Genomic DNA, 24,312 nt, shown 5'->3' on the forward strand with positions numbered 1-24,312 from the left:
CAGTTCAGCTTTTATTCCTTTTCCTATGGATATCTAATGTCAATAGTTGGTGGGCATCCTGTTTATTTGGGTACATATGTACTATGTTGGTTAAAATAGTATCCATACACTAAAAAGAAAGGTCACCTCCTTCTGTTTAATTACCATGTGCCAAGTGTGGATCTATGATTGTTTGTTGATAATTAGTAGGTATCACTGCCCAGCTTCTCACTTTCTATAAACAATAGTGCAGTAAACATTTGAGAAGCTGAACAAATTTCATGCAAACTCATGGGAGGACTTTGGTTGACAAGCCTCCAGTATGTCCAGTTGAAGCCATGGGCCATATGCATCAGAGGAGAGTGATGGAAGTGACCCAATACATTTGTAGATGTCGTTGTCCCGCTACAAGGTCAAAAGCTTGGACAGCCCTGAAGCTGTAATTCAGTGGACCCCATTTCATCCCCCCTTTCCTTCAGCCTTCCCTAACAGACTTCTTCCTCCGGAGGCCACTCCACTTCACGAAGCACAGCCAAGGGGGCAGAGAGCATCCTGTTCCCTCACCCACACCAGGAATAACAGACACTGCTTCACTCTGATTACTAAGGCACAGTCCAAGACTCTCTCTGATTCGATTAGTTTGAACTGTGTGTCCATTTCTGCATCATCAGTACCAAGCACAGAGAGATAGTCTCTTCACTGACTTCAGGCATACCCAGTCCTGTGGAGCAGTGATAGAGACCCCCTACCCAGAAGAGTTTTGATTGCTAAACAGAAATAACACGATTGGCATGAGTGTCCACCAAAGAGCATTATTCATTTCAACAGATCAAAATCAAATTACCTTCCAGAAAGGCTGTCTAATTTACACTACCACCAACCATGTGTGAAAGTAGCTGCTTCCCAACATCCTCGCCAATGTTTTCTAATGTTTATATTTTACTCATAGTTACCTAATTTCGAGTTTATGAGTGTCTCTTCATGTGTTTATTGGCGTTTGGCATTTCTCCTGTAAATTGCCTATTTATATAGCCTCTACTCACATTTTTGAATGATTTATAGGCGGCCCATATATGCACCACACAATAATCAATCAACCATTAAATACGCCGCGAAGAGTTCTCGCCGCATGTTACACATCTTTTAAATTTATTGTGATTTTTATTGTGCAGGGATGATTTTTAATTTTTATGAGGTTTTATATGTCAATCATTTCCTTGTGTGGCTTCTGGTACTTATGTCCTATTAGGAAAGCCTTTTCTGCTTTCAGTTTTATAAAAAACGTACTGCATTGTAGTCCCGCAAGCACTGCTAAGTTCCTTTTGTATTCAGCTACTCGACTCATTTGATGTTTATTTGTATCGTTGGTAGAAAGAAATAGTGTGCTCTTTCTTTTTCTGAATCAAAATCCAATTTCCTGTCATTATTTCTTTCCCATATTTATACTTTCCCATGAGTTTGAAATCTACCTTTGTTATAACCTATATTGAAACAGATGCTACTTAAATCTGTTCTGTTCTCTGCAGCATCCGTTCCCACTGCAGTCTACCACACTGTTTGTTCTTTTGTTGTTTCTAAATTAGCATATGTGATCATGGGTTTTATTATGATATCATCATATATAAACATGTGCACTCATATTGATGCTCTATGTTACACTGCCTCCTGCCAGTCCCCTCCCTCTCTTCTAATCACTCCCTTCTGTTTTCACGTAGTATATATTAATATATCCATGTGATATATTGATCTAGATTCCAAATAGTTAAAAGCATGATATTTGTCTTTGTGAGTCATACCTAATATATATACTTGATGTGATAACCTCCAGTTTCATCTAATTACTTACAAATGTCATAATTTCATTTTGTTTATGACTGAATGATACTCCATTGTACGTATGTATCATATTTTCATCATGTTTCCATCTATTATGTAGATGTGAGTGTCTATGCTGATTCTCTCTCTTCAGGACTGTGACTGGTACCACAACACATGGGTGTGCAAGTGTTTATGGTATGATGACTTAGACTCCTCTGGGTGTGTGCAGGAGTAGCAGAGCTAGGTCATATAGCTCAAGACTTAACTCATTGCCACAACACCTAAGACTCTCAGGGGTCATGATTATTTTCCAGCCTTCTTACCCATTTTCTAGCTCTTGCTGGCAAATAGAAAGAATCCTGAAACACAGCTTCAGTCTGGTATATATATATATATATATATATATATATATATATTATATGCTATAATATATTATATGTTATGTGTTATGTTGTGTTATGTGTTATATGTTATATATAACAGGTTATATATATACATATGTATATATGTATATATATATATATACATACACACACACATATATATATAATCAAATGCCAACAGATATCTCTTAATATGTTTAAAGCAAATGCACAATTTATGACCATACCCTAGCCCAGACATGCTTCCCTTCCTACATTCACACCTCCCTAGCTCCATATCATCAGCTTTCCCTTTTCATTACATAGAATATAAAGTTTGGAATTGTTATGTTTTTCATTCTCCTGTGCTTCCCGAAGAGAATTTATTGAGAAATCTAGCCAACATCAACCTTCAAAGTGCATGCTGAATCCATCTTTTTCCAGTCATCGCCTACAACCCCTCCCTCATCCAAGCCTCCTTCACTCTTAACCTAAGTAGCTGTCCTCTCCATACTTTTGTATCTTATCCTCTATTTTCAACAGATGATCCAGCGTGACTTCTCTAAAGTCAGTCCACACCACTCCTACCATAAAGTATTTCTGCGGGCTAAAATCATAGTGCCTTAGTTACTTTCCTGTTACCATGACATAGCACCATGACCAAAGCAACTTAAAAAACAAAAGCATCCAAGGTGAGGCTCACAGTTCCAAAGGGCTGGAGTTCATGATCACCATAGCAGTGAGCACGGCAGCAGGCAGGCAGACATGGCACTAAAGCAGTCGCTGAGAAACTAATTTGAGCCTAGAGAAAGACACTGGGGAATGGCATGAACTTTTTCCACCTCAAAGCCCACCCCCAGTGACACACCTCCTCCAATAAAGCCCAACCTCCTAATCCTTCTCAAACACCTCTACCAACTGGGGACCAAGCATTCAAATGGGGCCATTCTCATTTTAAACCATCATGGAGAATAGTCAACTCTCATTCAGGTCCCAGTTTCTTATGGTGTCTCCATCTCTCATCTGTAAAGTGGATATGCTGGTAGTAAGAGATACTTCTTAAAACTGTCATGAGATTTGAATGGGGCTGTATTCAATAACACAGCAAGATGTGTTGGACTGTCTGATAAAACAGACATTCTTTCGGCCATTTTCCTTTACCTCTCATTCTATTCTATTCTAATCTATTCTATTCCATTCCATTCCATTCCATTCCATTCCATTCCATTCCATTCCATTCCATTCCATTCCATTCCATTCCATTCCGCCAGTGCACCTTGGAATGCACAGCTGAACAATGAATACATCAAGCCTATTCCACATCTCCTATTGATGGAAATACAGTTTATTGCCTCGCCACCTTTCAGTTCCCGGCACAGAACTACCTTATCCATGATGTTCCCGCTGAGAATGACTAAGACAACACTCTGCACCCCAACATTCCTTCTCCACTAGTCTGCTACACTCTTGTCCATATTGTCAGTTTCTAGCACCCCAAGGAATCCGCTTGTGTTTTGTCACTGTTCTAGCCCATTGTGGCTCAAGCTCTTTAATGAGAGGTTTTCTTTTGTTTTGTTTATAGCTTAGAATAGTCCCAGGGAACACCAGGTATTTGATAAAGATCTACTGAGCCAATGAATGAGGAGACTATTAAAACCCTTTAAATATTCCACTGGCCTGTGAATTAGATAGGAATTAGGAAAGTGCCTGGGAGAACTGACAGGCTGAAGCCCATGACTTAATGACTAGAATTGGCAGTAGAGGGCACCAGAGAGAGTTTTGGGGAAATTACTTTGAAATACTTGTGAATGGCTGCATGAGACAAAATAAACAAGAAAAGAAACTCAGGGCAGGCAGTTGGAAATTTGGCTTTGCTATTAGAAGTTGAGCCACAACCATGTTTGAAACCATGTTTTGAACTAAAGTCCCATTTGAAGTCACAGGCTAGAATGAGGCAGAGAGGGACGAGTAGGATCAAGCCCATACTAAGCAGCCCATGTGGGAGCATGCATCCGCTGTAAGTGTGCAGATGAAATAAGTAAGAATAGGAAAGCCGGATTGTTGAGGGAAAGCAATGAAAAGGAGAATAACTGTTTTAAAAGTTAACAGTTACTGCTCACCCCAACCAAACAAGTTGTTTCAACTAGAAACATTCTCAAGACTGTAATTAAGGTAGAGTATAGGATAATGGAATTTTACACATATTATCTGACTGAGCAAATGGGGGATTGGCCTACCAGTGTGGACCCTGAAGGGCTCTGGGCTCTTCTCTATCCTCCACAGGGCCTTCTGGATCTGATGCCTATCTCGGGACCCATAGGTCTTCTCAACCTTTCATGTAACTGGTTAGACTCATAAGGTCTCACTACCTTGTGTCTTGTCTTTCAAGGCTGGCCTCTCTAATGGTGTTCTAAATCATGTTTTAAAGTTGCATTAATCCTTCTTTGTTCCAGACACATAATTCTGTGGCCACTGCTTCTCCACAGTCCATAAATGAAACCTTTTTCTTCTGTGTATCAGCAGCAGCAACGTCTTCATAACTGAGCATCGTCTTTGGCCAGCTCTACCTTCTGGCTTAAGAAATGACCCTCGTCTCAGAAGGTCTCCAGCAATAGGTAATTCATGATGTGTAAGTACCCACATATTTTGTGCCTAACAAGCTATCTTAAGCAGTGGTGGAAACAGTAATTATTTACTCTGGAAGGCATGTTAAGGCTACAGTTAAATCATTATTATACAGGTAAATAGACTAGGAAGCACCTCCTTCATCTGCTAGTGATCATCTGTGTGAATTACTCAAAATACAAAACAAGACAAAACTTCCCAATGTGCTATTGGCTAATTCATTGTCAATAATATACATATATGTGTGTGTGTGTGTGTGTGTGTGTGTGTGTGTGTATGTATATATATGTATATGTATATAATATATTATATATGTATATATAATTATATATAATTTATATTATATCTATTACATATTATATCTATTATCTATTATATTGTAACTATATATTGTATGTTATATGTTTTATATATATACAATAGCATACATCTTGTTTGTTATGTTTTGGATGCCCAAAGTTGAGATTTATGACAGTATTCTCAATAAATGCAAGATAAGTGAAAAAAATACAATTTTCAATGTAATATTCAATGTTCATAAATATGTCATATTATAAGCAATGTGCAAAGCAAGGAAGTCAACAGACTCTGGGCACTAACACTGCCTCCTGGTGGGGAGTGTATGTATGGCGATCAGAAAATGGTATGCTATATTGAAATAAGGACTACCTCATTTCTAACATTTGTATTTTAATCCTTTAGTTACCAGGCATACAAGGTGGGGGCACCTCTTCATAGCTACTAGTCCACATATTGTCACACTGAAGACCATTGTAAAGGGAGTGTATTCATAGTCATAGAAGTAGTAACTGTCTGAGGACCTAAAGGGCGTGATTCTGCTAACATGCTTTCAAGTTAACAGAACATCAAGTCTGTTTCATTTCTCAACTCTTCAAAATTGTTGGTGTGCATGTGTGTACATGTGTGTGAATGAGTGCATTAATGTGCATGAGTGTGTGTGTGTGTGTGTGTGTGCGTGTGTGTGTGATGTAGCTAATTCTTTAGCTTTGATCATTCCTTCCATACATAGATGTTTATCATAGACGTTCACATGCTAAGCACTATGATCATACAACTCCACGTCTCCCAACTCACAGTCTAGGCTGACTACTGAACAAGGATGCACAGAACACATCGCTGCCCTTTATCTAAATGCACAACACAAAAAAGAAGGCGTGCTGTGGGTGGGGAGGTTTAAGCAGGAAGGTGATGCTGGGAGAGAGAGAAGAGGAAGGAAACAGCCCAAGCTAAGGCCATAAGGAAATATCACACAGACATTTGCTTATACATTTATTTACGCAGGGAGCACAGCTTGCTTCATATGTAGTGGGAATGGATCTAAGGCTAGCAGAGTAAATAAGCAAAAGAAAAAAGTGCTGTCTTTTCACATGGTCTCCAGTACTGTGAAAGAGAAAATACCCATTTAATGGGCCCAGCAAACAATCCCCAAAGAGAAAGAGATGCAGAACATCTAAGAATATAGTACAGGCACGAAATAACAATGGCCTTATTTTCACCATGTTCTATCTGTCCATATAAGTGCCAAAGCAAAATACCCTAGACAATAACTCAGAAACTTTTGAAATCTATTGCTCATAGCTCAGGATGCTGGGAAATCCAGTATCAAGGGACTAATAGGTAGCATCTGGTTTAGACCCGTTCCTTGCATTAGAAAGGCACAAAGGATATATAAGGAGCTAGCAAGTGTATTTGGACCTCCTTCAGAAGGGCACTGACTCACCCACTAGAGCAGAGGCATCACCCGAATCACCTTCAACAGCCCTATCTTTTGATACTTTGGGTTACATCTGAACTATGAATTGGATGGACAGAACATTCTATGAGTACTACTCCCCCTCACCCCACCCTGGCCCATGCCACTGTTCCTATCTTAGAGAATATTCATCAGTTATTTTCTTCAACCTGAATTGTTTCCCCCAACTGTTGGAAAGGAGAAGATATTCTTTCTGAAGGCAATGGGGTGCTGGGATTAAACCTATGGCTTTACGAGCACTGAGTAAGAATTCTACCATTGTGCTATATCCCTTGAACTCACCCATTTACATCATGGCCTTGCTCAAATGGCTTCTTGCTGGGGCCTCCTTTGACCACATTGTAAGTTGTATCCAGGCACCAGCCTGTGACACACTTCTGGTCCCTCCCACCCTGCTCTGCTTTCTAACTATACACTTAGACAACTTCTAATGTAATAATAGATTCTTCATATATTATGTTTACCACTTACTGTTGTGTCCCCCGGTAAAATAAACTTTACAAAGACAGTGGTAATGATGTATTTTACTGGCAAAAGCAAAATACTATAACAGTGTCCAGTAAGGAGTAGGTACAGTGTGTTTGTCCATAAACAAAAATGATGCTCACGTTAAATAAATTTAGCATTGAAGTGCGGCATCATCTGCTTTGGTCTCTATAATGAATTATGTCTTTAAAAAAAAAAAACACAATAAGCACTAGCTTCAGAACTTGGTTATATACAACTGCAAAATAATTGACTACGTGTTGCCAAAAAAGCTTAAAGAATGAATTACAACCAAGAATTGGCTTCAGAAAGACAGTGACATATATTACTGATTGAGCAATATTGGGGGGGGGGGTGTCATCTGAGGGAGCCATCACTAGAGGAGCCACCACTAGACACTTCCACCCCTCTGCCAGACTGCCACGCCTGCAGCCTTACCATCAGGACACTGGGGACTCTGTTCCTTCTTGTAGGTCTGAATTTACAAGGTATGGGGGATTCCCTCTCAGCCTAGACTTTCTCATGATATTCTCTTAAAGTGACAAGTCCACCAATTCTAATTATTAAAGTCTTTATTTGTCTTACTGATTTTAAAACATGCACCTGCTGTATAGACACGCCTGGGCTGATAGCTCTTTGTACACTTTGAAGAGTCCATTTTAGTCTGATCGCATCATCTTTCCATCTCTGTCTGTTCCCATCATCCTCTCTGTTCCTGCCTGTTCCCATCATCCTCTCTGTTCCTGTCTGTTCCCATCATCCTCTCTGTTTCTGTCTGCTTCCACTGTTTTCCTTTAGCACCCAGCCTTTTAGAATTTACGTTCTCTATGTAAAGTGTCTTTTCTCTCTGGCTACGCTTCAGAATTTCTTTTCTGTATCTCTTTTTTTCAGTAGTTTGATTATTATATACTTCAGTTTGACTCAAACATGTTGTTTTGAGGTTGTTGAATTTCCATGACATGTCAGCTGAGTTTTCTGTAAACTTTAGAAAATGTGGTAGTCAATGTTTTAAAATATATATAACAGCTTTTCTCTTCGTTTTAATGTTTTGAATATGCCTAAAATAGGTGTTGTGATGATTCCCCCAAGGTCACGGAAGCTGTTTAGTTTTTCAATGTTTTATTCCACATGACCTTAACCTTGAAAATTTTGATCTGTTTACTTAACTGTTTCCAAATTGATCCTCTCTTCTGTGGTACCCCACTTATCATTGATTCAATGCAGTAATCATCCTTAGATTGTATTTGTCTTCCTAGAATTTTCATTTACTGCTTTTTTTGGAGTTTCCAAATCACTACTAAAATTTCTTACCACCTCATTCTTCCTAGATTTAATGAAAATGATTCACAACAAAGAGAGTAAGAGAACAGAGAGAGTCAGAGACTAAAAATCACCAGTACCAGAAATGAGAGCTACTTTCCCACACCACCCTAAAGATAGATAGTAAGGAGGCACTGTTGTGACTCAGTAACACTATAGCAAGACAAAGCTGTCTAAGCAAATGCAACAACAACAGATAACGTTCAAATTCTTCAAGAAATAACCCTTCCCAAAAAGAGCCAAGAAGAAACATAAAGCCTAACTAGCCTGATAGTTAGTGAAGAAACTGAAACTGTCATTTAAAACCTTCCTACAAACCAAAGAACTGGTCATCTGTGAGTTCAAGGCCTGTCTGGATTCTATCATGAGGCAAAGACCATGGGGTTACATGGCACAGTAATCAGGAGTGTAGAGTCACCCATTGAAGCTTAACCTAACAGTAGCTATAGCTACAAAAAGTGACTCTTCCTCTCCAAGTAGCCATCAGATGTGGATAGTTCCTCAGCTAGGGGTAGGCATTATGAGACCCTCTCTGGTCCATGAGTTTGTTTGTTTGTGTGCGTGTTTGTTTGTTTGTTCAAAACATTACCTTCAAACCATATGTAAGGTCAGTGGTAAAAACCTACCAAACATTTTATTTAATAATATTCAACTAACTTGAAAATGAATCCAAGTATTTCAGAAAACAAAGCAGGAATAATCACTCCCAATCCTTTTCTCCATCCTTCCTTCCTTCCTTCCTTCTTCTCTTTCTTTATTCCATTGCTAAGAATCAAACTGAGGTCTTCGTACACTAAGAAAATGCTTTGCTACTTATATATATTCTAACCTCTTTGGACATATTTTATAAGCTTAGTATAATGTCAGTTATCAAAACTAGAAAAGGCATTATAATGAAACCAGCACACTTCACAACCCTAAATACAGGCCTATTAGTCCCAGCTAATCAGGAGGCTCACTCAGGAAGATAACAAGTTCAGTGTCTGCCTGCACTGCAGAGTAAGTAAGCAGAGGACAGAACGGGCAGCTTAATAAACACTATCTCAAAAATTAAAAGTTCAAAAAGTGCTGGGAACATAGACCTGTGATAGTATGCTTGCCTAGCATGCAAAAACCCTGGTATTGAGAAATTAGAATAAGGTGAGGTCACTGGAGAAGATCCCAATAGTGCACAGTCAATTTATTAGTAAACGCAATTGACTACTGTCAACCACTGTGGTGATTAATAATAGTTATCGACTTCACTGGATCTGGAACCGACTTAGAGACTTACCTCTGGGAGGGCTTGTAAGAGGATTTCCCAAATTCATAGCACCTTCTCACAGTCCATGGGAACCTTCTCAAGGTCCATGGAGACCTTGCTTTTTGCCTGATTGCCTTTATACCTTACCTGTGAACTGATCTACTATGTGGATGCAGAAAATTAACACATGTGAGCAGCAAACAAAACCAAAACAGAGAGTTGAATTCAGGCTGACTAATTTCTTGTCCCATTTCCTTACCTTTCTCGACGAGGCAGATTCCTGGGACAATCAACAGATCCTTCTTCCAGTAAAGTCCGTCACTGGGTCTCTTGTTCTTGCTGCCCCACGTCGGGCGCCAAAATAATGTTGGGGACCACACTAGTCCCACGTTGGGGTGGCCAAAAAAACGTCGCAGCCCAGGCAAAATGTTGAGGCCTGGGCCGACCCACATTTGGGCGGCCACTGTATCCCGGCCCAAGCTGCTGCTCCGGTCTGCAGGTCGGGGGTTCAGCAAGAGCGAGGGTGAGGCCAGATTTTATCTAATGTCTGATGTGTATGAATCTCTCTCTCTCTCTCGTCTCCCTAATGTCTTCTCTCTGCTGTGTCTCCCTAATGTCTGAATTCTGATCTGTTCTGTCTCTGCGTTTTATATGTCTTACTTCTAAGCCACGCCTCTAAGTTACACCTTTAATCATGCCTTTAGGTCTTGTCTCTAATCCTGATCTCTATACTTCTTAAGTCACACACCCTTAATCTCACACACCTTTAATCTCAAGGTATCTAAACCAAGATTATCAGAGTGTTCTCAGCTGTTGTAGGCTATTGTAATTTAAATCTCATGTCAGGGTATATGGCTCAAGATGGCTGCAAAGCTGATAGCCGCTTTCTGCTAAAAGTCGGCCCCCAACACTTCTCAAGGTCCATGGAGACCTTGCTTTTTGCCTGATTGCCTTTATACCTTACCTGTGAACTGATCTACTATGTGGATGCTGCCACTACTACTGAAATCCTTTGCTATCATCAGAAGCCAGCTTCTCTTGCCTCCAATGTGGACTGAAGACCAGTAGCTCTCCAGGAATACTTCAGGACTTTGGCACTAGATTGAGAATGGTAAAATACCATGGACTGAGCAGCTACTGGCTCATACCAACTGAATCATTAATATCCAAAATACATAAAGAAAATAACAAAACCAAAAACTTCAATAGCAAGGAAAGAAAACAATTTCAAAGTGGGGCAGGGAAATGAATAGATAATCTTCAAAGTTTACTGACAGCCAACATGGATATGGAGGAGGAGGAGTGACTAACATCGCTAATCATTAGAAAATGTAAGTTGAAATCACATTGTGATATTTTTCTCACACATGACAGAAGAGCTGTCATCAGACAAGGAAAGACGACAGGTGCTACCAAAGATGCGGTAGAAAAGGAAGCCTTGCAAACTCAGGTCTAAATCAGTTTATTCACAATTACCAGGTCATAGAACCAACCTATGTGCCCATTAGATTCGTGGATAATAAAAACACTGTATTTACATAATGGCATCATCTATAGCATGCATGATGACATCTTTTTAAACCTGAATATTTTTCTGTAATGTCATTATACATAATATATGCTAGGTTCCCTTTGGGAGATTGTGGGGCACTTAAACTGTGAGACCAAGAAAACTAGCCTGCAGCAAGATTAAGGTTGAGCGAGACATACCAAACCCCCAAAAATCTCATCTTGAGACCATCAGGAGTAAGGGTTGCTCCTTCTCTGTCCCAGGCCTGCATGCCCTGGTGCACGTAGTTCTACATGACCCTCACCTCTGTTCGTCTTGAAGCACACTGGCCAAATTACAGGTTTAAGTACCTGGAATCCTTCTTCATGCAAATAAAGCATTCTCAACACCTCAGCCCTAGCCAATGATGTACAGTCTCCTTAGAAACCTTTACTCACTCCCCATGGTTTTTATAGTCCTTATTACCCCCAAATAAAGAGAACTATTTTACTAGAAGAGCCGTTGCACTTCCCACAATAGAGAATAGCTGTAACATTTTAAAACTTGCCTAGAGAAGGTCTCTCCCACCTAACACCGTCCCCCACCCCGTACCTCCTGCTCACTCTGTCAGACTGAGATCCAAATCCTGCAAACTCACCAGGCTGAATACCCTAAGGGCAGAAGCAGAGCTGGCTCACAGGAGATTAGAGGATACAAAGTGATAAGGGTCACAGAGTGTAAATCCTCATATAGGAATCTTCTTATCATAAAACTAGCTACTGGATTTAGTCTCCGAGTCACGTCAGTTATATCTGCTAAGACTGTGTTTACTAAGAAGATCACATTCCAAGATTTCAGGAACATACATATCTAGAGGGGATACCATTTGGCTTTAGAGTACCCCCAGAGGCCCATGAATTAAAAGCTTAGTGACCAGCTATGGTACCCTGGGAAAGATGGAGCATGAGAAGATAGAGCCTAGGAGAAGAAAGTTAAGTCACGAGGAACATGACCTCAAAGGTATGACTGAAACCTTCAAATCCCTTCCTTTCTTTCCTGCCACCATGAGCTTAAGCAAGCCTCTGTCACACACTCCCACGAAGACTACTGTGTTACAGCAAGACCAAGTGACAGCCAGGGCTAGCAATCATGGACAGACACCTCTGAAACCGTGAATCAAGTGAGCTTTTCTCTCAAGTTGGTTTATTACTGTGTGTATTTCATACAGAGATGAAGATCCAGCCCACACACTGTTCAGCCTACTATAGAAAGCAATTTTAATTTTAAGTTTAGTGTTGTGTTGGTTGGTAAAGGGATTCAGAAAACTGACCACAAGTTAGAGGCATCATCCTAGGAGAGCGAACTTAGAACAAGACTCAGGAGAGCCGGCTGGAGTGGAGCAGCTCAGAGGCAGGCCTATCTGAGGGAGTTCTTGCCTGGGAAGTGGAAGAAACTAAAATTGAATAAACACCGTGAGCCAACGTATGAGAGTCCTTGAAAGCCTGGCAGATAAATTTAGACTTGACCCAATAGGAAAGAGGAAATGACTGTAAATTCTCAGGCAGAGAAATGACACGGTAAAGCAGTGTTTCGGGGAGATTACGTTGCTGTCAGTGGCTAGATGGATGGGAGGCAAAGGGGATTGAAGGCTTATGTATTCTGTCTTTCTTGTTCTGGGTGAATGCAGTGAACCCTGAGATATGTAGTTTGCTTTTAAAAAAATAAAATAAAAACAAAAAGGCATAACCACAATCACTCTCCTCGATCTAGAACTCTCTGAACTCATTCCAAAACAGCAAAGTGGCCCAGGTGGCAAGGTTTGGAAGTGCTAATTGTCTCTCTGTTTAAAATTCCACTTTGGGGAAGAGGTGATGAGAGCTGACCACTGTTCTTTGTTACTGGATAGAAACTGCCTTGTCACCTGAGAGCCCTTTTTGGGGAAAAAAAAAAAAAAAAAAAAAGCAGAACTTCAGAGTCTGCTTGGTTACCAGATTCCCCAGGAGACCTAGCTGCCTTTAAACTTTTTGGTGGCTGTGCACAATAACTTTTACTGACCCGGGGTCTGTGAAAATGAGGGTGTAACCATCCGAAGGGTTATGCTAACTTGAAAACCCAGTGGGAACCCCTTGCTTCCTGTGGGCAGGCTGTCATTTGGAGGTACTTGCCAATCACAGAGCCAGGGTGCTTGCTCACCAGGCTCCCATCTCAGGGTAGTGACTGTTCCACAGATGAAGCGGAGGCATCTGTTGCCTGGTGAAATGTGTCACTCGGCAGGCACAGTTGGAATCCTGACAGCTGCTCCTCTCCCCAGTATTCTGTTGACCTTTGCTCACTGCCAAAGTGGACACTACCAGTTAACTTCCTGTCACTGTGATCAAACACTATGACCCAGTCGAGTTTACAGGGACAAGGTACTTGCAGATGGATAATGATACAATGGCAGAGTAGGGGCCCTGTGGCAGGAAATGCAAGCTGAGGGCTCAGGTCTCGAACCACAGGCAGGAAGCAGAGACTGAAGTAGAAAGGGCAGGAGTCTTTAAATTGTCAAAGCCCACACCCAGTGATGCACTTCTCCAATCTCCTAGGCCTCCCCAGTCAATGCCACAAACTGGGACTAGGTCTTCAAATATCCCAGATAATGGAGATACAGCATCCAACCCACCATCCTGCTGCATGTTTCTTATCAGTTGAAATATATCTTCATAGCATAAGAGCACTGTTACTCTGCTGAGGAAACGTGAGCAAGGAGGGCATGGACTGGTACAGATAATGAAGATAATTATTTGCTAAAATAAGCCACTTATCCAGAGTCATGTGCTTGGGAGCGTGGCACCAACTCTGCCTCTGGAATCCCATTCCCCAACACAGGACAACAAGACAGCAAAACCATCTGAGGTCATCTTTGCTATGTCAAGGAAACTAGGGAGAGCTGGGTTCTTCCCACTTCTTGTTAGAAAGGGGCTCCTTAAACCTTAACACACATGCACGATGCCTGGGCCCTCACCAAGATAGACTGGAAACCAGGAGGTCTAGAACAAGAGCTGAAAGCCTATAGTTCCACCAAGCTCACAGGTGATGCTGGCCTGTCATCTGAAGGCCACACCAAGATACAAGGCCCTGTGCTTGGCTTATACCTCAGGCAGAGAAGGTAGTAACAGGATAGAATCCAGTAGAAGTATTTTAGTGGTCGGGGGGGAAAAAAACAAAGCCAAGAACAGGAAGAAAAGTAGATGGGGGGGGGGGAGGGCTGGAGAGATGGCTCAGCCGTTAGAGGCTAGGCTCACAACCAAAAATATAAGAAAAGTAAATGGGACTGAGATAGAAAGATAGGAAAGATAGTTTTGTTTTTTTTTTTTTCTAAAAAAAAAAGAAGAAGAAGAAGAAAGAAAAGCTAATTTTTAAAAGACAAAGACATAATAAAGACAAAAATGGGGGGGGCGGGGGTAGCAGTCAAATATTGCAGCAGGGTTGACCTAGGAACCCAGAATTTGGCTAGCAATATTCTACCGGAGACATCCACAGCTCACAAGACTTAATGGAGATTTTCAAATCCCTGGGCCAGCAGGAAGATAGGGAAAAATATTGACTCTGGCAGGCAAGATCCTCCTCACTGATCCTGGACATCTGGTCACTAAATCTTTCAAAAGGGCAGATTTAGAGATGATTGAACAGCCCCTCCAGCAGAGGTACCAACGGTGGTTTTTAAATGAGTATGGAAGCTGGCCAGTCTCTGGCCATTGGATCCACAAAATCACATTACACATTCAGTTGCAAATGGAAGCAGGAGAAAAAAAAATTACCAGGCCATATTTGTTAAGACCCTGTAGGGTTTTCAAAGGCAGTAGGGGTTGTAAACTAAAACATTTTTCCACTCAACCAAAGAAAAAAAAAATTTTTTTTTTTTTTAAAAGTATCCTGACTCAAATCAAGTAACCACTAGGAAGATCATTTCCATGAGGTTTTAGGGTGGCTTTCCGTAGGGTGAACACATGTACTCATCCTGAAAAGCAAGCACTTACTATCCGAAGGTGTGACAATCCCAAGTGGACAGTTAGCAAGCAACAGGTTTCACTTGTCTTTAAAGAAATAACAAAGTTAAGTGTTCTCTTAAGAACAGCTGAAAAGTTTACTTGTGCTTCTCAATACACTTCTATCGAGAACTAAGATTAAAAGACAACTTCTCTCACCATTCTGAATCCGTGGATCTCCAAGTGTCACACAACCCTTTCACAGGGGTTGCCTGACACTGGCAGAAAACAGAGATATTTACATTGTGAGTCATAACATCAGCAACATTGCAGTTAGTTGGTGGCAACGAGAACAAGCTTACGGTTGGGGGTCACCACAGCACGAGGGATTGAATTAAGGGGTTGCAGCACACGGAAGGTTGAAAACCGCTGCTGACAAAGCACATAGGGGACAAGACAAACTCAACGATAAATTAGCAATAAGAAATCTGCCAGTGTTATTAAACCCCTGCCCCCCCCCACACACACACACACACACAACTGAAGATGTCAGAACAGCCGAGGCAGGCAATGGCCTCTAACTAGCAGTAAGCTGTCAGCTGTCAGCTGTCAGCAAAACTATTCCCTGAAAGGAACGGCTCCACTCAGATTGCTGGTGTGAATGTGTGTGCTTTCACATTCTGATACCGTCCGCAGTCCACATCAAAAATCCTAAGGGATATGTATGCATAGCCTACACTCAGTGTTTGTCTTCTGTTTCTGCCTTCATGACACTCCATGGTGTTGACTTGGTCTGCCTCTGCAGTCTGTAGAACCTGTTTCCCTCCATCTTGCCCCCAGCATGGAGGCTGAAGAGTGATCTTTAATCCGGAGATACAGACAGAAGGCAGCTGAGCCACAGCCTAGAAAGTCTCTTCCAGCTTTGAACACAGAGGCAACATCATTTTTTTTTTAGATTGTTTATAATGTTTTTTAATTGGATATTTTATTTATTTACATTTCAAATGTTATCCACTTTCCCCCTTTCCCAGTTTCCCCTCTGGAAACCTCCTAGCCCATCCTTTCTCCACCTGCTTCTATGAGGGTGTTCCCCCACCCACCCACCCACCCACTCCCACCTCCCCATCCTGGCATTCCCCTACCCTGGGGCATCAAAACTTTCCAGGACCAAGGGCCTCTCCTCCCATTGATGTCCAACAAGGTCATCTTCTGCTACATATGCGGGTGGAGCCATGGGTCCCTCCATGTGTACTCTTTGGTGGGTGGTTTAGTCGGAGGAAACATTCTGAGCCCTCAACTTTGTGATTTCTCCAAAACCCAGTTCTTGATTCAGAAGTAGAACTGCCCAGGAGGCACACAGGAGGCAAATCCAAAATCATTAGGTAACACAGTGTGAAGCTCAGAAAGCTGAGCGCTCTAACCGGGAACAGCGGGGGCCCCAGCAAGCCCTGCTTTGGTTTGCACCCCAGTCCAGCTACCAAGGGAGCTTTGACAGCAAAATCCCTCAGGCACTAGGCGACTGTTTCTTCTGCGGCAAAACAGACGTGCTGATACTGCCTGTATCACAAGTGTTTGAAGATCTAGTGAAAGTATTTAACAACAAATTTAACTACAAAGCATTTAAGAAGAGTCCTGAATAGAAAACAAGAAGGGGGCGGGGTGCATACCCCTGGAATCAGCAACTGTTCCTGTACACTAGCAGGCAAGAAGCAAAAAGCAAAGCCTGTCTGTCTTAGGAGTTTCTCCGTAACCAAAGTGCTTATCCCTTTCCTGAAATATTATAGATAGATAGTTTTTCTTAGCTCGTTTACGTTTTTGTGTGGCAATGTTTTCAAACCACAGAACTCTGGGAATGTATTTTGCAGATGAAGATCTGAGCTTAAGGTCTGAGCTATGATGTCCTCCCATCTAGCACCTGTTAGTTCAACTCTTTCTGTGTAACAGTGAGGCTTTTGTCTCTGTTCGGTTTTCCCAAAGTAGGACATCCCTGCCTCGACACCCCCTCACAGCTGGTGCGGCTCAGCTCTGGTGCCTCCCCTGCCCCAACCCCCGCTGGCTCAGCGGCATCAGAACAGATTGCACAGGCTGCTTTGGGGGAGAAACGGGTAAGGCACAGCCTCCTCGTGGCTTAAGGAAGGATTCTGAGGCTTCTATGGGAGGCTGTGCTTGCCAGCCAAGCACCCGACACAGGGGTGGCTCTGGATGGAAGCCATGCAGCAGGCCTCGGGCTCAGGTCCCCAGGCCACCTGCTTACCACGTGCCTCTGCCGGGTTCCCATCTGGCGGTCTCCAACATAGCTCTGCCCACTGCATGAGCAGTGTCTTGTGCCTTCCTGCTGAGGGCCAGGGGACCTTACTCTCAGCCATTTCTTTCCATTGTGGAATTAATCATATGTATTTTCAATAGCACAACCATCTGGGCGTCTAATGCCAGTCACCGGGTAATTAGTAAGAAAGCCAAAATACAGCCAAGGGTGTTTAATAAACATTTCTTATATTAATAAAATGGTCTCAGAAGTTCCATGTCTGCCTCCCTCTGGGAGACTGATGGAGAGCATCTTGTTTCACTCCTCTGGCCTCCCTCGGGTTTCCTTTAAGGGTCTACTTCTCTGTCCACGTCCATACCGATCCATGGTGACTGGTGTCCGTCCGTCCTTGGACCACCATCCTCCTCAGGCAACCCAGTTCTCTGCAGCAAGCTCAGACATGTCCAAGAAATACCTATATCCAGTAACAGCAAAGACTTCCACCAGCCCCCAGAACTTCCCCAGCCGACTCAGAAATCAAATGTTCCAAAGTGTAGGACCCCAAAGGGCTCCTATATGCCCTGGCTGATACTTTCTGTGCGCTGCTGTCTGCAAAGTAACATTCTGCAGTTTTTCTAAGAACAAAGCAGCCTGTTGCAGGATGATGGCCCAGGAAGGGAATTTACACTTGACATCCTGTTGCCCCCCAGTTGAGTTCCTGTTTTTTCCTGAGTTTGTGTTTTTCCTTCCCTGGCTTGGTGTATATATTGAACCTGTCCAGTAAAGGCATTGGCATTCTCTCATAATGGATGACCCGAGTCTGAGTCATTCTTTAATCTCCCAGGCCTACACCCGAGCTCAGTACCAGGGGCAGCTCCAAAGGCCATTTCCATCAGAAATTCCTGTAACCTGAAACTACACGCAAGCGCAAGCACTGTTGATTCTTTTTGTCATCCGGAGGCTTCCTTCACCCTTACAGCCCACTTCTCTGGCGACCAGGCTACTCAGTACCTGTCCTGCCTCCTCCATCCCTTGCGCTTCATCTGTGTAGGCTCCAAGCTCTGAAGATTTTACTCCCTAAGTGCCGGCCCACATGGAACCTTCTCTTTACTTCCGACTTCCCCGGTCCTATCTTAAAACTCTTAAACAGTCTCCTTGCTTCAGGCCCAAAGAGAAGGACCCAGATCAATTTACCAGCCTGACTCTGCCATTCTCTCCTTTGAAAACCTTCAGAGTTTCTTTCAAGCCCAGCTGTACATCAGACGGCAATGCAAAGTCTGCATTGATCGTCACGTGACACTTGGGAACTACACGTTCATTACCAGGGAGCCTATAGGCCCAGGGGAACTACTTCAACCCACCCCTCTATTCTCCTTTCCCAGAGTTTCCTTTGTTCTTGTTGTTTCCAAAGAAAACATCTCTCTCTTCCATAAAAGTGAAAGTTTGATATTTTTTTGTTGTAGGTTGTTTTGTTCTGTTTTATGTTCTTCTCTGGTCTTAGAATCTGATCTGCACATAGCAGTTACACAATAAACAATTACTGAATTAATTGAAATCAAAAGCAACCTCCCAGCAGGTGGTCCCCTGGTCTTCCTCTTGGTTCTCACATACTCTCCTCTATAGCTGCAAACTACATGGAAAAACCATCCTAGATACCACCCACCATCCAGGGTATACTGTAGTACATGCCAAAAAAAGGCCCCCAAAAGAAGCTGGGCTCTCTACTGACACACAGAGATGCCCCCTAAGCTTCACTGTGCCTGAAACCACAAACACGCCTGGGCTTCAGTCCACAAGCACTTCTCACTTCTCACCTCAGAAATCCAACGCACAGGCTGCTGCTGACTGCATACCCAAGTTCCTCTCTACAAAGAGTTTTAACGTGAAGACACCATGTGTAGCAATAAATACCCAGGAATCAGTAGGTCCTGGTGGGAGCACAAGTCTAGAAAGAAACTCCTCCGTTTAGGCAAGCCACCCCACAACATGCAGCTTGTCTGGAGAACTCCAGAATTTCCAGACCTCAGCTGAAGCGCATCCTGCATCCTCTTTCGGGAATCACCTCAGGAGGCCCTCCCTTTGAGCATCCTGCCACTCCATCCTTAACTACAAACTCCAGGTGCAGTGTCCAGGGTAAGGACTGTAAGCTAACACTGTTTACATAGCTCCCCCACCCCCTTTAAAAAAAAAAAAAAAGAGAGAGAGAGAGAGAATTCACAAGGTAAAAGTGGCATTACTTATAATGGAAAAAAAAAAAACACTTGAGGTACAAATTATCATCTATCAGAAACAGAAAAATAATAATAACATCACACTGAATTAATCGGCCACCTGGTGCTTCCAAACCCCATCTTTCTGGTCTCCCACTTGTTGGCCGCACGCTCTCTATCATCTCCTCACATAACAATGATATTGGAATGTTTTCCAAACAAAAGAAAACCCTAACTCAGTCCTCCCTCCGCTGCTACAGAACAAAACTTGATTCTATTCCTGAGAGCTGGGAGCTGGTGGGCCCAGAAGGCAAAGGCATTTGCTGCCAATGCCAAGCCTAGCAATCTGAATTCAGTCTCCAGAACTCAAACCATAGACAAGAATTGACTCCAACAGGCTGTTCTTTGACATCTGCTTGCCTGGCATGTGCACGTGAGCACACAAATACAAACAAATAAATATGTCTCATCTTTACAAAAAAGCTGAGATTGAGCTTCATAAAAATTCTGGAGCCAACAACATGGATAAGTAGGCCCAGCACTTGTCCCGCATGCCAGAGAACCTTAGTCCAATTCCTAGATCCCAAGGTGGAAAAAAAGATTAGAGTCTCATTGTTCTCTGATTTCTACCTGTGTGCTATAGCATGAGTGTACCTACACACACACACATACACACACATATACACACATACACACACATACACACACATATACACACACATATTTATACACACACATATGTATACACACATACACACACATATATATGCACACACATATACACACACACATACACACACACACATACACACACATACACACACACATACACACACACATATACACACATATACACACACGTACAAACACAGACACATATACACACATACACAAACACATACACACACATACAAATATATACACATACACACATATACACACACATACAAACATACACACAAATATACACACACACATACAAATACATAAAACACATATACACACACATACACACACATACAAACACACACACATACATACAACACACTGTAAGAACAAAATGCCTTTCAACGAGCATTTTCTATTATCTACAGAAAAACTCTATTGGCTGCACAGAATTCCTGATGAATTTTGTGTGATTCACATCAAAACCAACACATAGTGTTTATAATTATAAAAGATATTCATTAAAAATACGCAACAATGAAAAGCAAAGTCTTTGTTTACAATTTTACTATTGAACAGGCCATTTTTTTACAAATCGGTTGTACTCCATACATTTTAAATTGTTTTTATCTCTGCCCACATTCTCTTTATTCGAGTACTGTGGAACATATTCACATCTCCTTACAGACACTAGCCATGCACCTACAGTGTTACAATGTCAGGTACACTCACACAGTGCCCGACATAGCATGGCTCGAACCCATCGTATGCCAAGATGAGTAGCGATGTCTTAAATACTCACAGAAACGGCTTTGAAAACCCACAAAAAATGTACCCTCAGCCTGAGCAAAACGCATCCTCAACCTGACTTGTCTGTACCTCAGAATGTCTGATGCATAACACTAGATGACTGGGAGTCAGAGTAAAAAGTCCACTCTACCCAAGCACGCACAATAACTAACTTTTACATAGTTTACAAAAACATAGAATCCTGTGAACCCTCCCTCAGCTAGGGCTTTGGAAAAAGTCCAGAGAGTGAAATTTCTAAAGCTTAAGCTTCATTAACTTTATAGAAAATCTATTTCTAACCACAGTACTTAGCAGATTGCATATTAATTAATCAATCAATTAACCAATTACGGTGTCTGGAGAGTGACAGTTGGTGAAGAGGAAGAAGTGAACCAAATCTTACAGAAATCTGTAAATCCACTCTGTGCGTTTCAAGATTGGTACCTTAAGAAACTGAGTGCTGAGCATGATGGGAAGCAGGCAACAGGGCGGGCGTGAGAAGACCCTCCCTGCGGTGGATGGCAGTGGCAGTGGGTTCTGTTCAGGACAAGGCTCAAATTCTCGTATGAGTAAGCACTGACTATGACTCCTAACTCATCCTGAGAAATGAGTCTCAGAATCTGGAGCTTGAGCTGGTGGGAGGAGCCTGAAGCCGGAAGAGGGCAGTGCTCAGGAGAAGGGCACACTAGCTGCTTTTCTCCCTGCTTTTCTCCTCTGAGAAGGGGAGTCCCTGGACTCCCAGAAGCTGAGATTGAAGCACATACCTTCAAATGCAACTCCAGCCTCCCTTGCAAAGGCATAAATCCTGTCATTTCATGGCCGCTTGATTAAGATCATGTATATAAAGGATTAATGGGGGCTTTCCCTTCATCACTTACCCCCCAAACTACCCTACATCATACCATTTTGAGGTTTAGGATTTCAACATGAATCTGGAAGGTGGCACCCAAACATTTAAACAGGATCACATAGTTATTTCTTTTAGTCTATGATTCAGAAAGTATTTAACGAACTCCTGCTTTATCATAGGATTGTGTGCTTGGACCTGTGATTAATGCAGAGATGCTGTCATGAATTAAACTAGACATGGTCCCCAGATATTGGAAGTATAGGGCCTTATGAAGCATATAGACATGGGTTAAATTATTACACCAATAAAAGAATAATTAAAAACCCAGACATGAGAAGAATTTAGCTCTACAGTTCAGAGTTTAGACCTATAAGCCAGTTAAAGAACACTTCCCTAGAAATAAGGCACATGGTGAAAAAGAATTTACTAGCTAAAATGATTTGCAATAAAGGAGGTGCCCAGATCCCATGGGTGAAGGAGCAGGATACTATCAGCTGTCACCCTTCCCTGTCCACCCTCCTGACTCTGATTGCAGCTCCAAGGGCTAGCTTACCACAATGACTCCACCAGATCTTCTGCCTCTTAGCTTCTGCTCATTTAAGCCATTGTTTAGGTCAGTTACTATGCTGACTTTCTCCCTGAGGACCTTGTCCTAGAAGGCATAGTTCTCATTGGTAGTTTTATCCCATAGCCATGGCCCAGGGTGCTCATAATATTTTTTTTAATGTGTCACCATTCTTGTACCCATGAGGACTTTTATTCTTGGTAACAACTCTTGGGGGACTTCCTTTTGTTACTGACTTTATTCTACCCAGCCCATATCATTATGAACAGCCCCTCTTGCAGTCTCTGCTGAGACCTAAATTATATTTTACCAATTCACTCTTTCTGTGATTAGGACGTATTGTGTATTGGAAAAACTGAAAGAGAATGGTTGTGCTGGTGAATGAAAGCAGAGGTGAGGTGTGGCTGTGGCAGGGGTGAGGTGTGGCTGTGGCAGGGGTGAGATGTGGCTGAGGCAGGGATGAGGTGTGGCTGGGGCAGGGGTGAGGTCTGGCTGGTGCAGGGGTGAGGTGTGGCAGAGGTGAGGTCTGGCTGGTACAGGGGTGGGTGAGGTGTGGCCAGGGCAGGGTGAGGTGTGGCAGGGGTGAGGTGTGGCTGGTACAGAAGTGAGGTATGGCTGGTACAGGGGTGAGGTGTGGCAGGGGTGAGGTGTGGTTGGAAGTCTCTACAAGAACCTGGAGCTTGGGTCTTAATTAAAGAGTTTTAAGCAGGAGAAACACAAGATTTTCCATACTGGCCAATACTAGACTCTTGGTCACTGAAGGGAATCTGGGCTTGGAAGAGAGGAAGCTTTAGGGCAGTAGCTAGCAACGGGCATGGGATCAAAGGACAATGTTTCTAGAAGGTTAAAGAATGTGGTAAGAAGAATGTGGTAAGGAAGGCTTCAAGATGGAGAAGGCAGAAGACTGTACATGGAAAAGGGAGATACTGCATATATGGCTGTCAGAGGTAGGGAGAGCAGGTGAAAGCACCAACCCTGAATAAATACAAGGCCCTTACATTGCATAATAATAAGGGGGCAAGAAATTGAAGGTAGGTTGGCTTCAGCCTCCTTTGAAAAAGGAGAGATGTCAGTCATCTCTGAGACTCAGAGGAGGCTGGTGCTAGGGGAACACAAGGCCACAAGTTTGATAGTAAAGAAAATGGTTCAAAATGTCTGTAACTGTAAGGGTCCATGATTCACCAAAGAATGATATCCCAGACTCAAGCAGTATGCAAAAGCAAGGAGCGTTTTATTCTGCAGAAGTCCAACATGCTAGGATCTACCACCTTCCAAGATGGAGGCACCTGAGTGAACTTACAGGCCCAATGTAAAGCACATTAGGGAAGTTCTGGGGAGGGGTAGGTGACCTCTATCTTAATCTGTTGGCTTTATCTCTAGGGACATTTCAGAACCGTTGTTGGGTCTTGGGGAGCTGGAAGCTCTTGCTGGGGAAGTCTGAAAACAGATCCATTGTCCTTGCCTCAGGCCAGGGTGTGGGGCAGCTTCTGAGGCCTGGACTTGCTTGGACTTGCCCAGTTCTTAGAAACACAGATTTAGACCTAGTCTCCTGAACTGCCAATTTGAAGCCTGTCATGGAGTCAGCCTGTCTCATTACTTAGTCCAGCTGTGACTTAATGTGACATGGTGGGTTGGTAACCATGTCAGGGACTCCTCTTCTCAGAGGAGAAAAGCAGGGAGAAAAGCACCTCTTGAAGGAGGTGGAATGAGGAGAGGATTGGGGGTGGGGGTGGGTACTGCAATCAGGATGTAAAGTAAATAAATAAATAAATCACAGAATAAAATATAATAAGAAAAAATGTTAAAGTCTGTTACTAAGAGCGGAACAGCTTGAACCTACACTGAGTAAAGATGGTGACCAGTTTTGAGGCTACTTCTGAGTTTCAGTTTTGACAGGAATGTCCCCTCAGATACTGCCCAAGG

This window comes from Arvicanthis niloticus, chromosome 13 (genome assembly GCF_011762505.2).
Source record: "Arvicanthis niloticus isolate mArvNil1 chromosome 13, mArvNil1.pat.X, whole genome shotgun sequence".
Classification (NCBI taxonomy): domain Eukaryota; kingdom Metazoa; phylum Chordata; class Mammalia; order Rodentia; family Muridae; genus Arvicanthis; species Arvicanthis niloticus.